The sequence below is a fragment of the Schistocerca serialis genome, chromosome 10, assembly GCF_023864345.2.
Source record: "Schistocerca serialis cubense isolate TAMUIC-IGC-003099 chromosome 10, iqSchSeri2.2, whole genome shotgun sequence".
In the NCBI taxonomy this organism is placed as follows: Eukaryota; Metazoa; Arthropoda; class Insecta; order Orthoptera; family Acrididae; genus Schistocerca; species Schistocerca serialis.
The window spans coordinates 142294177-142308259 of record NC_064647.1 but is presented as its reverse complement, the minus strand read 5'-3'; the positions used below and the strand labels follow the sequence as shown (position 1 = coordinate 142308259).

Genomic DNA, 14083 nt, shown 5'->3' with positions numbered 1-14083 from the left:
ATCATACAGGCACTGACTTTTACTATGGGTTTGGCATCTGGCTGCAAAGAGTGGTAGTTCTGCAATGGACCAGATCTCAAACAGACCTCGGAGAGGAGATGGGAGGGGAAGGAAGGGGAAGGAAATAATAATAATAATAATTACTACACCAGAATCTCAATACATCTTCTCCTTAACAGATTACAGTGATGTGACAAAAATCATGGGATAACAATGTGCACATACACAGATCGGGGTAGTATCATGCATGCACGGTATAAAATAGCAGTGCATTGGCGGAGCTGACATTTATATTCAGGTTATTCATGTGAAAAGGTTTTCGACATGATTATGGGCACATGATAGGAATTAACAGACTTTGAATGTAGAATGGTAGTCAGAGATAGACACATTGAATATTCCATTTCAGAAATCAATAGGGAATTCGATATTTCATGATACACAGTGTCAAAAGTGTGTCAAGAATACCAAATTTCAAGCATTACCTCTTACCAAGGACAATGCAGTGGCTGACAGCCTTCACTTAACAACTGAGAGCAGTGGTGTTTGTGTAGAGATGTCAGTGCTAACAGAGAAGCAACATTGCATGAAATAACCATAGAAATAGATGTGGGACATACCATGAATGTATGTTAATGGGCTGTGGCAGCAGACAACTGATATGAGTGCCTTTGATGACAGCATGATGTCACTGCATCACCTCTCCTCAGCTCATGAACATAATGGATGGATTCACACATTGCAGTGAAGGAAATATGGATAAGATATAAAAAATTTATTTAAAATTGAGAGCAGAACACTATCTCATTTTGTTCTCAAGTTAATGGGTTTCATATCCAAAAATCAGTCTCGCGCAATCCGCCCATTCCCGTCCTTTCAAATCACAAATCATGTGGTCATAACAATCATCACATCTCATAAATGATTCGAGATATCAAAATGAGGTTCTATGCAAATGATAGCATGCAATGAGGCACATATGGTGTATGATAAATACTCAAAACATTTTTATTCGGTGAGACATGGAAGTAATTTGTCTGCAGCAATGAGAGTCAGTGGCTTAGGATGCATTTGGACATCCACAGAACTGCAGGAAAATCCAAGCGGCAGCAAAAGGGTTTACTAGTATGACCATCATCCAGAATATTTTGAAGTAAATAATTTTACATTATAATATACAAATTGCCAATCCCTGCACTACTTTGAAAGCACATCAAGATCTGGTTGCACATTTGTACAGCTTTTTTTCAGATAGCATTTCATTACAGACAATTGCATAATCTGCAGAATGTCTGAGGCTACTATTAATATTATGACTATGTGGAATTTCCCAACACTGCAACTGCTACTTGAAGTTGTGCATGAGGTTAATCCAATAAACATAAATGTATACATGAGTAACTAGAAGTACATATCCTTGGAGTAGTGAAGCAACTTAAATCACTTAATAAAAGCAAGTCTTCTGGTCCAGACTGTATATAGATTATGTTACATTCAGAGTGTACTGGTGCAATAGCTCCATACTTAGCACTCATGTACAACTGTTCAGTATCAAAGAAAGGCAATAGGAATAATCCACTAAATTACAGACTAATAACACTAACATTGATATTCAGCAGGATTTTGGAACATATATTGTGTTCAAACATTATTAATTACCTTGAAGAGAACGGTCTGTTGACACACAGTCAACATGAATACAGAAAACACTGTTCTTCTGAAACATAACAAGCTCTTTATTCACATGAAGTGTTGAGTGCTATTGACAACAGATTTCAAACTGATTCCATTTTCTAGATTTCCATAAGGCCTTTGATACTGTACTTTACAAGTGGCTTGTAGTGAAATTACATGCTTGTGGAATATCATCCCAGTTGTGTGACTGGATTTGTGATTTCCTGCCAGAGAGGTCACTGTTCGCAGTAATTGATGGAAAGTCATCGAATACAACAGAAGTAATTTCTGGCATTCCCCAAGATTGTGTTATAGGTCCATGAAACAGAGGAGAGTGTGTCACTGATGTGATACAGGATTTGGGGGGACATCATTAAAACAAAAGCATTTTTCTTTGTGGTGGAATCTTCTCACAAAATTTCAATCACAAACTTTCTCCTCTGAATGCAAAAATATTTTGTTGGCACCAACCTACATGGTGAGAAATGATCATCATGCAAAAATAAGGGAAATCAAAGCTCGCACAGAAAGCTATAGGTGTTCATTTTTTCTGCATGCTGTTTGAGACTAACAACAGAGAAACATTGTGAAAATGGTTTGATGAATCAACTGCCAGGCACTTAAGTATGATTTATAGAGTATCTGTTTAAATATAGATGTAGATGTAGAATGTAAAATACATACTTCATGTGACTAAAATATTTCATGACCCACACAGTAAAGCAAAATAAGTGACAGACGAATTTACAGAATACATACCAATGTACATAACAAAGAAAAGTAAAAAGGAAGTCCATAACAAGGTTTAGAGAGCACACATACAGAAGTTACAATAGTGCACTCAGCTGACATTTAAAAACAAAAGGCTATGTTCTACCATCAACGAATGAAGATTCAAAAATCATACACCCACCTAAGGGTAGGAAACTTGATAGCCTTAAGGAACTCTAAGTGTATTTTGTTGTTGTTGTGGTCTTCAGTCCTGAGACTGGTTTGATGCAGCTCTCCATGCTACTCTATCCTGTGCAAGCTTTTTCATTTCCCAGTACCTACTGCAACCTACATCCTTCTGAATCTGCTTAGTGTATTCATCTCTTGGTCTCCCTCTATGATTTTTATCCTTCACGCTGCCCTCCAATACTAAATTGGTGATCCCTTGATGCCTCAGAACATGTCCTACCAACCGATCCCTTCTTCTGGTCAAGTTGTGCCACAAATTTCTCTTCTCCCCAATCCTATTCAATACTTCCTCATTAGTTATGTGATCTACCCATCTAATCTTCAGCATTCTTCTGTAGCACCACATTTCGAAAGCTTCTATTCTCTTCTTGTCCAAACTATTTATCATCCATGTTTCACTTCCATACATGGCTACACTCCATACAAATACTTTCAGAAAAGACTTCCTGATACTTAAATCTATACTCGATGTTAACAAATTTCTCTTCTTCAGAAATGCTTTCCTTGCCATTGCCAGTCTACATTTTATATCCTCTCTACTTCGACCATCATCAGTTATTTTGCTCCCCAAATAGCAAAACTCCTTTACTACTTTAAGTGCCTCATTTCCTAATCTAATTCCCTCAGCATCACCCGACTTAGACTACATTCCAATATCCTTGTTTTGCTTTTGTTGATGTTCATCTTATATCCTCCTTTCAAGACACTGTCCATTCCATGAAACTGCTCTTCCAAGTCCTTTGCTGTCTCTGACAGAATTACAATGTCATCGGCGAACCTCAAAGTTTTTATTTCTTCTCCATGAATTTTAATACCTACACTGAATTTTTCTTTTGTTTCCTTCAGCATCACCCGACTTAGACTACATTCCATTATCCTTGTTTTGCTTTTGTTGATGTTCATCTTATATCCTCCTTTCAAGACACTGTCCATTCCATTAAACTGCTCTTCCAAGTCCTTTGCTGTCTCTGATAGAATTACAATGTCATCGGCGAACCTCAAAGTTTTTATTTCTTCTCCATGAATTTTAATACCTACACTGAATTTTTCTTTTGTTTCCTTCACTGCTTGCTCAATATACAGATTGAATAACATCGGCAAGAGGCTACAACCCTGTCTCACTCCCTTCCCAACCACTGCTTCCCCTTCATGTCCTTCGACTCTTATAACTGCCATCTGGTTTCTGTACAAATTGTAAATAGCCTTTCGCTCCCTGTATTTTACCCCTGCCACCTTTAGAATTTGAAAGAGAGTATTCCTGTTAACATTGTCAAAAGCTTTCTCTAAGTCTACAAATGCTAGAAACGTAGGTTTGCCTTTCCTTAATCTTCTTCTAAGATAAGTCGTAAGGTCAGTATTGCCTCACGTGTTCCAGTGTTTCTACGGAATCCAAACTGATCTTCCCCGAGGTTGGCTTCTACTAGTTTTTCCATTCGTCTGTAAAGAACTCGTGTTAGTATTTTGCAGCTGACTTATTAAGCTGATAGTTCGGTAATTTTCACATCTGTCAACACCTGGTTTCTTTGGGATTGGAATTATTATATTCTTCTTGAAGTCTGAGGGTATTTCGCCTGTTTCATACATCTTGCTCACCAGATGGTAGAGTTTTGTCAGGACTGGCTCTCCCACGGCCGTCAGTAGTTCCAATGGAATATTGTCTACTCCGGGGGCCTTGTTTCGACTCAGGTCTTTCAGTGCTCTGTCAATCTCTTCACGCAGTATCATATCTCCCATTTCATCTTCATCTACATCGTCTTCCATTTCCATAATATTGTCCTCAAGTACATCGCCCTTGTATAGACCCTCTATATACTCCTTCCACCTTTCTGCTTTCCCTTCTTTGCTTAGAACTGGGTTTCCATCTGAGCTCTTGATATTCATACAAGTCATTCTCTTATCTCCAAAGGTCTCTTTAATTTTCCTGTAGGCGGTATCTATCTTACCCCTAGTGAGATAGGCCTCTACATCCTTACATTTGTCCTCTAACCATCCCTGCTTAGCCATTTTGCACTTCCTGTCGATCTCATTTTTGAGACGTTTGTATTCCTTTTTGCCTGTTTCACTTACTGCATTTTTATATTTTCTCCTTTCATCAATTAAATTCAGTATTTCTTCTGTTACCCAAGGATTTCTACTAGCCCTCGTCTTTTTACCTACTTGATCCTCTGCTGCCTTCACTATTTCATCCCTCAAAGCTGCCCATTCTTCTTCTACTGTATTTATTTCCCCCATTCCTGTCAATTGCTCCCTTATGCTCTCCCTGAATCTCTGTACAACCTCTGGTTCTTTTAGTTTATCCAGGTCCCATCTCCTTAAATTCCCACCTTTTTGCAGTTTCTTCAGTTTTAATCTACAGGTCATAACCAATAGATTGTGGTCAGAGTCCACATCTGCCCCTGGAAATGTCTTACAATTTAAAACCTGGTTCCTAAATCTCTGTCTTACCATTATATAATCTATCTGATACCTTTTAGTATCTCCAGGGTTCTTCCATGTATGCAACCTTCTTTCATGATTCTTAAACCAAGTGTTAGTTATGATTATGTTGTGCTCTGTGCAAAATTCTACAAGGCGGCTTCCTCTTTCATTTCTGTCCCCCAATCCATATTCACCTACTATGTTTCCTTCTCTCCCTTTTCCTACACTCGAATTCCAGTCACCCATGACTATTAAATTATCATCTCCCTTCACAATCTGAATAATCTCTTTTATTTCATCATACATTTCTTCAATTTCTTCATCATCTGCAGAGCTAGTTGGCATATAAACTTGTACTACTGTAGTAGGCATGGGCTTTGTGTCTATCTTGGCCACAATAATGCATTCACTATGCCGTTTGTAGTAGCTTACCCACATTCCTATTTTCCTATTCATCATTAAACCTACTCCTGCATTACCCCTATTTGATTTTGTGTTTATAACCCTGTAGTCACATGACCAGAAGTCTTGTTCCTCCTGCCACTGAACTTCACTAATTCCCACTATATCTAACTTCAACCTATCCATTTCCCTTTTTAAATTTTCTAACCTACCTGCCCGATTAAGGGATCTGACATTCCACGCTCCGATCCGTAGAACGCCAGTTTTCTTTCTCCTGATAACGACATCCTCTTGAGTAGTCCCCGCCCGGAGATCGGAAGGGGGGACTATTTTACCTCCGGAATATTTTACCCTAGAGGACGCCATCATCATGTAATCATACAGTAAAGCTGCATGCCCTCGGGAAAAATTACGGCTGTAGTTTCCCCTTGCTTTCAGCCGTTCGCAGTACCAGCACAGCAAGGCCGTTTTGGTTATTGTTACAAGGCCAGATCAGTCAATCATCCAGACTGTTGCCCTTGCAACTACTGAAAAGGCTGCTGCCCCTCTTCAGGAACCACACGTTTGTCTGGCCTCTCAACAGATACCCCTCCGTTGTGATTGCACCTACGGTACGGCTATCTGTATCGCTGAGGCACACAAGCCTCCCCACCAACGGCAAGGTCCATGGTTCATGGTTCTAAGTGTATGTGCACCACAAATTAGATCCCAGCACTATAATTAACTAGGAGACTGTGAGCAACACAAATTGTTTTTTTAATATCTTTGATGATGTGTTACTTTAATGATCTCACTTAGGGCTGCTGCCTTCACGTCTCTCATTTATCACACTTCTGTTTGTTTCATTGAATTACACTCCTGGAAATGGAAAAAAGAACACATCGACACCGGTGTGTCAGACCCACCATACTTGCTCCGGACACTGCGAGAGGGCTGTACAAGCAATGATCACACGCGCGGCACAGCGCACACACCAGGAACCGCGGTGTTGGCCGTCGAATGGCGCTAGCTGCGCAGCATTTGTGCACCGCCGCCGTCAGTGTCAGCCAGTTTGCCGTGGCATACGGAGTTCCATCACAGTCTTTAACACTGGTAGCATGCCGCGACAGCGTGGACGTGAACCGTATGTGCAGTTGACGGACTTTGAGCGAGGGCGTATAGTGGGCATGCGGGAGGCCGGGTGGACGTACCGCCGAATTGCTCAACACGTGGGGCGTGAGGTCTCCACAGTACATCGATGTTGTCGCAAGTGGTCGGTGGAAGGTGCACGTGCCCGTCGACCTGGGACCGGAACGCAGCGACGCACGGATGCACGCCAAGACCGTAGGATCCTACGCAGTGCCGTAGGGGACCGCACTGCCACTTCCCAGCAAATTAGGGACACTGTTGCTCCTGGGGTATCGGCGAGGACCATTCGCAACCGTCTCCATGAAGCTGGGCTACGGTCCCGCACACCGTTAGGCCGTCTTCCGCTCATGCCCCAACATCGTGCAGCCCGCCTCCAGTGGTGTCGCGACAGGCGTGAATGGAGGGACGAATGGAGACGTGTCGTCTTCAGCGATGAGAGTCGCTTCTGCCTTGGTACCAATGATGGTCGTATGCGTGTTTGGCGCCGTGCAGGTAAGCGCCACAATCAGGACTACATACGACCGAGGCACACAGGGCCAACACCCGGCATCATGGTGTGGGGAGCGATCTCCTACACTGGCCGTACACCACTGGTGATCGTCGAGGAGACACTGAATAGTGCACGGTACATCCAAACCGTCATCGAACCCATCGTTATACCATTCCTAGACCGGCAAGGGAACTTGCTGTTCCAACAGGACAATGCACGTCCGCATGTATCCCGTGCCACCCAACGTGCTCTAGAAGGTGTAAGTCAACTACCCTGGCCAGCAAGATCTCCGGATCTGTCCCCCACTGAGCATGTTTGGGACTGGATGAAGCGTCGTCTCACGCGGTCTGCACGTCCAGCACGAACGCTGGTCCAACTGAGGCGCCAGGTGGAAATGGCATGGCAAGCCGTTCCACAGGACTACATCCAGCATCTCTACGATCGTCTCCATGGGAGAATAGCAGCCTGCATTGCTGCGAAAGGTGGATATACACCGTACTAGTGCCGACATTGTGCATGCTCTGTTGCCTGTGTCTATGTGCCTGTGGTTCTGTCAGTGTGATCATGTGATGTATCTGACCCCAGGAATGTGTCAATAAAGTTTCCCCTTCCTGGGACAATGAATTCACGGTGTTCTTATTTCAATTTCCAGGAGTGTATTTCTACATGAATGGATACTGCTTTTTGGGGTGCCCATATGACCCTTCATAAAAAAATGTGTCTAGCTTTCCTAGTTTGCCTGACAGAATTTTATTGGCTGAAGTGTGTCTCATGTTATTATGCATAAATATAACTGATGACTGGGTATTGCCAATCTGAGCACAGTGCTCCTTCTTTTGGTGCTTTTTAACAAAGATTTGATGGTTTGATAATAATTCTTTTAATTGCTGTCCTTGTAATTTTTGCTCGCAATGATTTTATATGCAAGGAGATCCTACTGAGATTGCTATTTGCCCATGTACTTTCATCAGTTTTGATTATCTTGTGAAATATATTTTGGTTTTTCATTCTAAAAAATGAGGCCAAGGACTGCAGTCATGCTACTCTGAATGCAGCATGCTCCTGTGTAGCAGCTTTTTCACTAATTGTTTTATGATTAATTCATATAGTTTTATTGTATGACTTCAAATTTGAATCTTTGTGCTTGTGTTAAAATATTTTTTTTATAAAATAACTTCTTCCCTCCACACATTGTATCCCTGACTATAGTTTGAATTGCATAGCCTGTATAAGTTACTATTATGATTTGTTAATGCCTTTTAATACATATGTATTTAATGTATTACACTGTACTATGTAGTTTGTCCTATTAATGCTTTGAAGTTTGATGATATTTGTTGTCATACATGGCTAATTGTAGCCTTTTTGTTACTATCTGTAATTTTTCTTGTATTTGACATTGTCTGGTGTGTTAAGTTCAGCACACCGTCTGGTGGGATTTTAGTTTACTTCACTCTGGTTAGCATGATTTGTTCAATGTAGTTTTCATGTTCAACCATTACACTTGACTTCATTTCTCCATGAAATGTTATGCACTATATGCCAGTGCTTACACAACTTTTTTATAGTACACTGTTATGTATTCTGTAAATTTGTCTGTCACTTATTTTGCCTTAATGTGTGGGTCTTGAAATATTTTTTGCTCACAATGTATGTATTTTTTAGCAGACGTTCTGGTGATGGGCCGCACCTGAAATGCATAATAAAGAGTTTGGATTCAATACAGCATTTCTATGGAACTCCCAAGATCTGTTATTAGCAACCAGTCAGCGTAGCATATGTTAATTGGATCTTTCCCAGCATATTAACTCATAATATTCTTCTCAAGCCTGTAGCTGGACCATGCAATCATCTGGACACAATATAAATCAGTTCTGGTGAGATCAGCAAACAGCATTCTCACCTGAAGATGGCAGAGAGGTAAGACAGTGGAAATATTTTCTAGATGATTGCACAGTCTGGCTGCAAAAATGAGAAAAATATCACCACACTATTGTCTGCAAAGTCATTAATATACAAAGGGAACAGCATGCACACCATGCTTCTTCTCATCCTATGACAGACTATGCAGTGAGTCAACTTTTTCCTTCCATTTTTGACATACTCAAGGGAACATGTGCATACTTTATGCAGTAGCCACCAGAAAGATCGCGGGAGGTGCACATCGGCACGGCGCGTCATGGACAGTAGTTGCCGCAAGTAAAGTCCCATCCACCAGAGGGCATGCGAGAATTTGGCCGCGCCCTCTGCCGGCGGAACAACAACAACTCAGGCAGCATGGGCTGTGCCCAGTCAGTTCACATGGGGCATGCCTAGCAGGCAGTTCCCCGGTCTACACTATGTGAAGTGCGACGGAAAACGTGAATCGTGTTACAACACTTTACATTTGGCTTTAGTCTTAAACCACTTCTACATCAACACCTACATACACACTCCATAAGACACCATACGGTGCATGGCAAAGCTTACCTTATGCCACTACTAGTCATTTCCTTTCCTATTCCACTCACACATAGAGCAAGGGAAAAACGACTGCCTATATCCTTACATATGAGCCCTAATTTTTCTTACCTCTGTTTCATGATCATTATGTGAAATGTAAATTGGCAGCAGTAGAATCAGTCTACAGTCACCTTCAAATGCTGGTTCTCTAAGTTTTCTCAATCATGTTTCCACAAAAAGAGCATTGTCTTCCATCCAGAGATTCTTACTTGACTTCATGAAGCATTTCGATAATACTCAAATGTTGACTGAATGTAACAGTAATAATTCTAACAGCCTGCCTAGGAATTGCTTCAATGTCTTTCTTTAATTCAACTCTCTATTAACCTTGATGTCAACGGGATGTTAAATCCCTCTTTAATCCAACCAGTTTGGGATCCCAAACACTCGAGCAGTATTCAAGAATGGACCAAACTAGTGTTCTATATGCAGTCACCTTTATAGATGGGCTACACTTTCCTCAAATTCTCCCAACAAACCTAAGTTAACCATTCACGTTCCCTACTACTGTCCTTACTTGCTCATTTCATTTCACATCACTTTGCAATTAAACACAGATATGTCATGCACAAGAGTGTTATGAACAGTTCACTGTTGAAGCTGTATTTGAACATTACAGGATTGTTTTTCCTGTTCATACACATTAACTAACTATTTTCTGCTTCTAGAGCTAGCTACCGTTCTGCACACCGACAAGAAATTTTGTCAAGTCATCTTTTATTCTCTTGCAGTCTCCCAATGATGAACCTCCCCATACATCACAGTTTCATCAGAAAATGGTTGCGGATTGCTGCTCACCCTGTCCTTCAGATCATTTTTGTATAAGTGGAAATAAAAAAGCTTCCATTTAAAGGCCATACAGACCAGATCAGTATGCCAATCAGGCAAAATTGTCATGAGCATTGAGGCACACCAGGTTGAAGATATCTGTTTGGAACACCACTGTGTCTTGCTGTTTGAAGAAGTCTATAACTGCCTGCTGGCCACCCTTGTCTGTCAGGAACTGTGAACACTTTGAGGCCTTTTTTAAGGGACGAAAGATACCATAATCATATTGGGAGACATGAGGACTATAGGGAAAGTGCTGAAGTGTCCCCCACTTGAGTTGGCATAATTTCTGCATTTGTGATGTGGGGACTTGCATTAACAGGAAGCAGTAGCCCCCCACGTCGCAGTTGGTTTTCGACAGACATGCTGTCCTATACACGTTCTTCATTCTCTGATGGACGTCTATCGGTGGTTGTACTTCAGCAGTCAAGAAAAGATTAACAGCAGGTTGCTCCTTTTTGGACACATTTAGTAAGAATGTCACCATAGTTCACATTTCTCCAATTACTGCACATACCGGGTGATCAAAAAGTCAGTATAAATTTGAAAACTGAATAAATCACGGAATAATGTAGATGGAGAGGTACAAATTGAGACACATGCTTGTAATGACATGGAGTTTTATTAGAACCAAAAAAATACAAAAGTTCAAAAAATGTCTGACAGATGGCGCTTCATCGGATTGGATAGCAATAATTAGCATAACAAAGTAAGACAAAGCAAAGACGATGTTCTTTACAGGAAATGCTCAATATGTCCACCATCATTCCTCAACAATAGCTGTAGTTGAGGAATAATAATGTGAACAGCACTGTAAAGCGTGTCCGGAGTTATGGTGAGGCATTGGCATAGGATGTTGTCTTTCAGCATCCCTACAGATGTTGGTCGATCACGATACACTTGCGACTTCAGATAACCCCAAAGCCAATAATCGCACGGTCTGAGGTCTGGGGACCTGGGAGGCCAAGCATGACAAAAGTGGCGGCTGAGCACACGATCATCATCAAACGACACGCACAAGAGATCTTTCACGCATCTATCAATATAGGGTGGAGCGCCATCCTGCATAAACATCGTACGTTCCAGCAGGTGTTTATCAGCCAGGCTGGGGATGATGCGATTCTGTAACATATCGGCGTACCTCTCACCCATCACAGTAGCAGTTACAAAACCAGAATTGCGCAATTCCTTGAAGAAAAAAGGTCCGATAACGGTAGATTTGGTAAATCCAACCCATACCATGACTTTCTCATCATGCAATGGAGTTTCGATGGCAGTTCTAGGATTTTCGGTAGCCCAAATTCTGCAGTTGTGGGTGTTGACAGACCCTCGGAGCATGAAATGAGCTTTGTCGGTCCACAAAACGTTACTCAACCAATCGTCATCTTCCGCCATCTTTTGAAACACCCACACCACAAATGCCCTCCACTTCACTAAATTGCCAGGTAACAGTTCATGATGCCGATGGATTTTGTATGGATAGCATCGGAGGGTACGCCTAAGTGCCAACCAAACAGTAGTGTATGAAATGCCAGTTTGACGTGCGACTGCACGAGCATTGACTTCCCTGTGCACAGACGAACCTGCTACAGTCTCCATTTCTTCCTGAACTGTCTCAGCAGCATTATGCCTTGTGCCCGGTCGGCCACTACGGGTCTATCATCTAAACAATCCGTGGCTTCCAACTTTGAAATCATTCTCGCCACAGCTGCATTTGTCAATGGACCTTTACCTGTTCGAATCCCCTTCCTATGGTGATAGGATCGTGATGCTGAACTAGCACATTCCCCATTCTGATAATACAGCTTCACTAAAAGCGCCTTTTCAGGTAACGTCAACATGCTATGACTGCTGGTGTATCTGATTCTCTCTCTCCTTCATCACAGGTCATTTTATACACGATTGTCACGCGCAGTCACTGATGTTTTGCTGTCCAGCGCCATCTGTCGGACATTTTGTGAACTTAGGGGTTTTTTTTTTTTTTTACCTCTCTGTCTACGTTATTCCGTGGTTTATTAAGTTTTCAAATTTATACTGACTTTCTGATCACCCGGTACATTGGGAAGACACGAATACCACACCAATCCATTATCTACATGTTTGTGCTTATATACCAACATTGGAGTTGCGCTACAGTGGATATTGTGTATGACTTCATATGCAACAGTAAGGAGAGGTGGGCTACAATTGTTGTTGTAGGAGAGCTGGATAGGAGCAGAAATGATTAATGAACAAGTTAACACAACAAACACAAGATTTACTTATTTTGTGTTTCTCCAAGTGAAAGAAGACTCATTACAAATAAAGCAACAAGAGGCAGAGTCCAGCTCATCTAAAGCAACAAGGATGAGGCTCTCTGAACATAATCATGAACAATGGTGTCAGAGTCACAGCTAGGAGATATCTTCATGGCATCACATAGTGAAGAAGCTCCAAGCAGGAGTGGGCCGGGTGATTACTGCCGGCCATCCTGTATTGTGGTTGCAGAGGGCACTAGTGATACAGAGGTACGGCTCAGCGGGCATGCACCATTGGGTCTGCCAGATCCCTGACAGAAACTTGCAATTCTATTGCCAACTTCGTGACGCCTGTGGTGTGGCATCAATATGTGATATTGTACATTCACTAATAAGCCAAAACATTATGACCACTGTCTATTGGGGCATTGGGTGCCACCTTTTGGTGTTACAGGCACATGACGTGGTAACAAAGGTATGTAAGCGGAGCAGACACAGATGAGGTATCACCCTAGTGAAGATGTGGGGCTGCAAATGCGAAAATCCATTGAGGTAAGCGATTTTGACAATGGGCAGATTATTATTATGCTGAGCCTGTGAACAAGTATCTCAAAAATGGTAAATCTGGTCAAATGTTCACTTGCTACTGTTGTGAGCATCTACTAAAAATGTAGATGGACAGTGTAAATGCCACTAGATGCTAAATGGCTGGACATCCACAACTTGTCACAGAACATATGGTTTCAAGGCACATCTGCTCTCTACAGTAGGATATATGGTGATCTGTGGCACCTCTGCCAATAGAGTACAATTCTTGTGCACGCACATGTGTTTTGGAGCACATTGTTCATCATATGTTGTTGAAAAAGGAACTTTGCAGCAGATCATCCTTATGTGTTCACACGTTGACCAAAAAACATCATCAATTACAATTCAAGAGGGAATGAGACCATCTGGATTCGACCAATGATCAATTGAAATGTGTCTGCTCTTCGGGTGAATCACCTTTTTGCTACACTAGGTCAATAGTCGTCTCCACAAATGCCGTCACTGGGTGAACAGTGGCTCGAAACGTGCAGCATGCCATGGAGAAAGGCTGGTGTGAGCAGTATTATGCCTTGGGAGACATTCTCCTGCACTTGCATGGGACTTGTGGTAGTAATTGAAGACACACTGAGAGCTGCAAACCACCTGCATCCCTTCATGCTTTATGTCTTTCCTACAGTGATGTCATCTTTCCGCAGTATAACTGTCTGTGTCTTGGAGTCAGAACAGTGCTACAGTGGTTTCAGGAGCATTATAGTGAACTTACACTGATGTCTCGGTGACCAAATTTACCTCATATAAATCCTACGGAATCCATCTGAGTTGTTATCGGATGCCGTCACCACATATACAAATCAGTGTGTAGATAACTCATGCCACATACTTCCACAAACCTACC

At 41.9% G+C, this 14083-nt stretch overlaps 1 protein-coding gene across 3 annotated transcripts in view; it reads right to left on the bottom strand.

Annotated features, from left to right (window-relative positions):
* The window catches only part of LOC126425288 (uncharacterized), a 390004-nt gene that overhangs the window by 241402 nt on the left and 134519 nt on the right, over positions 1 to 14083 (bottom strand). The gene's annotated exons all lie outside the window — the stretch shown is intronic.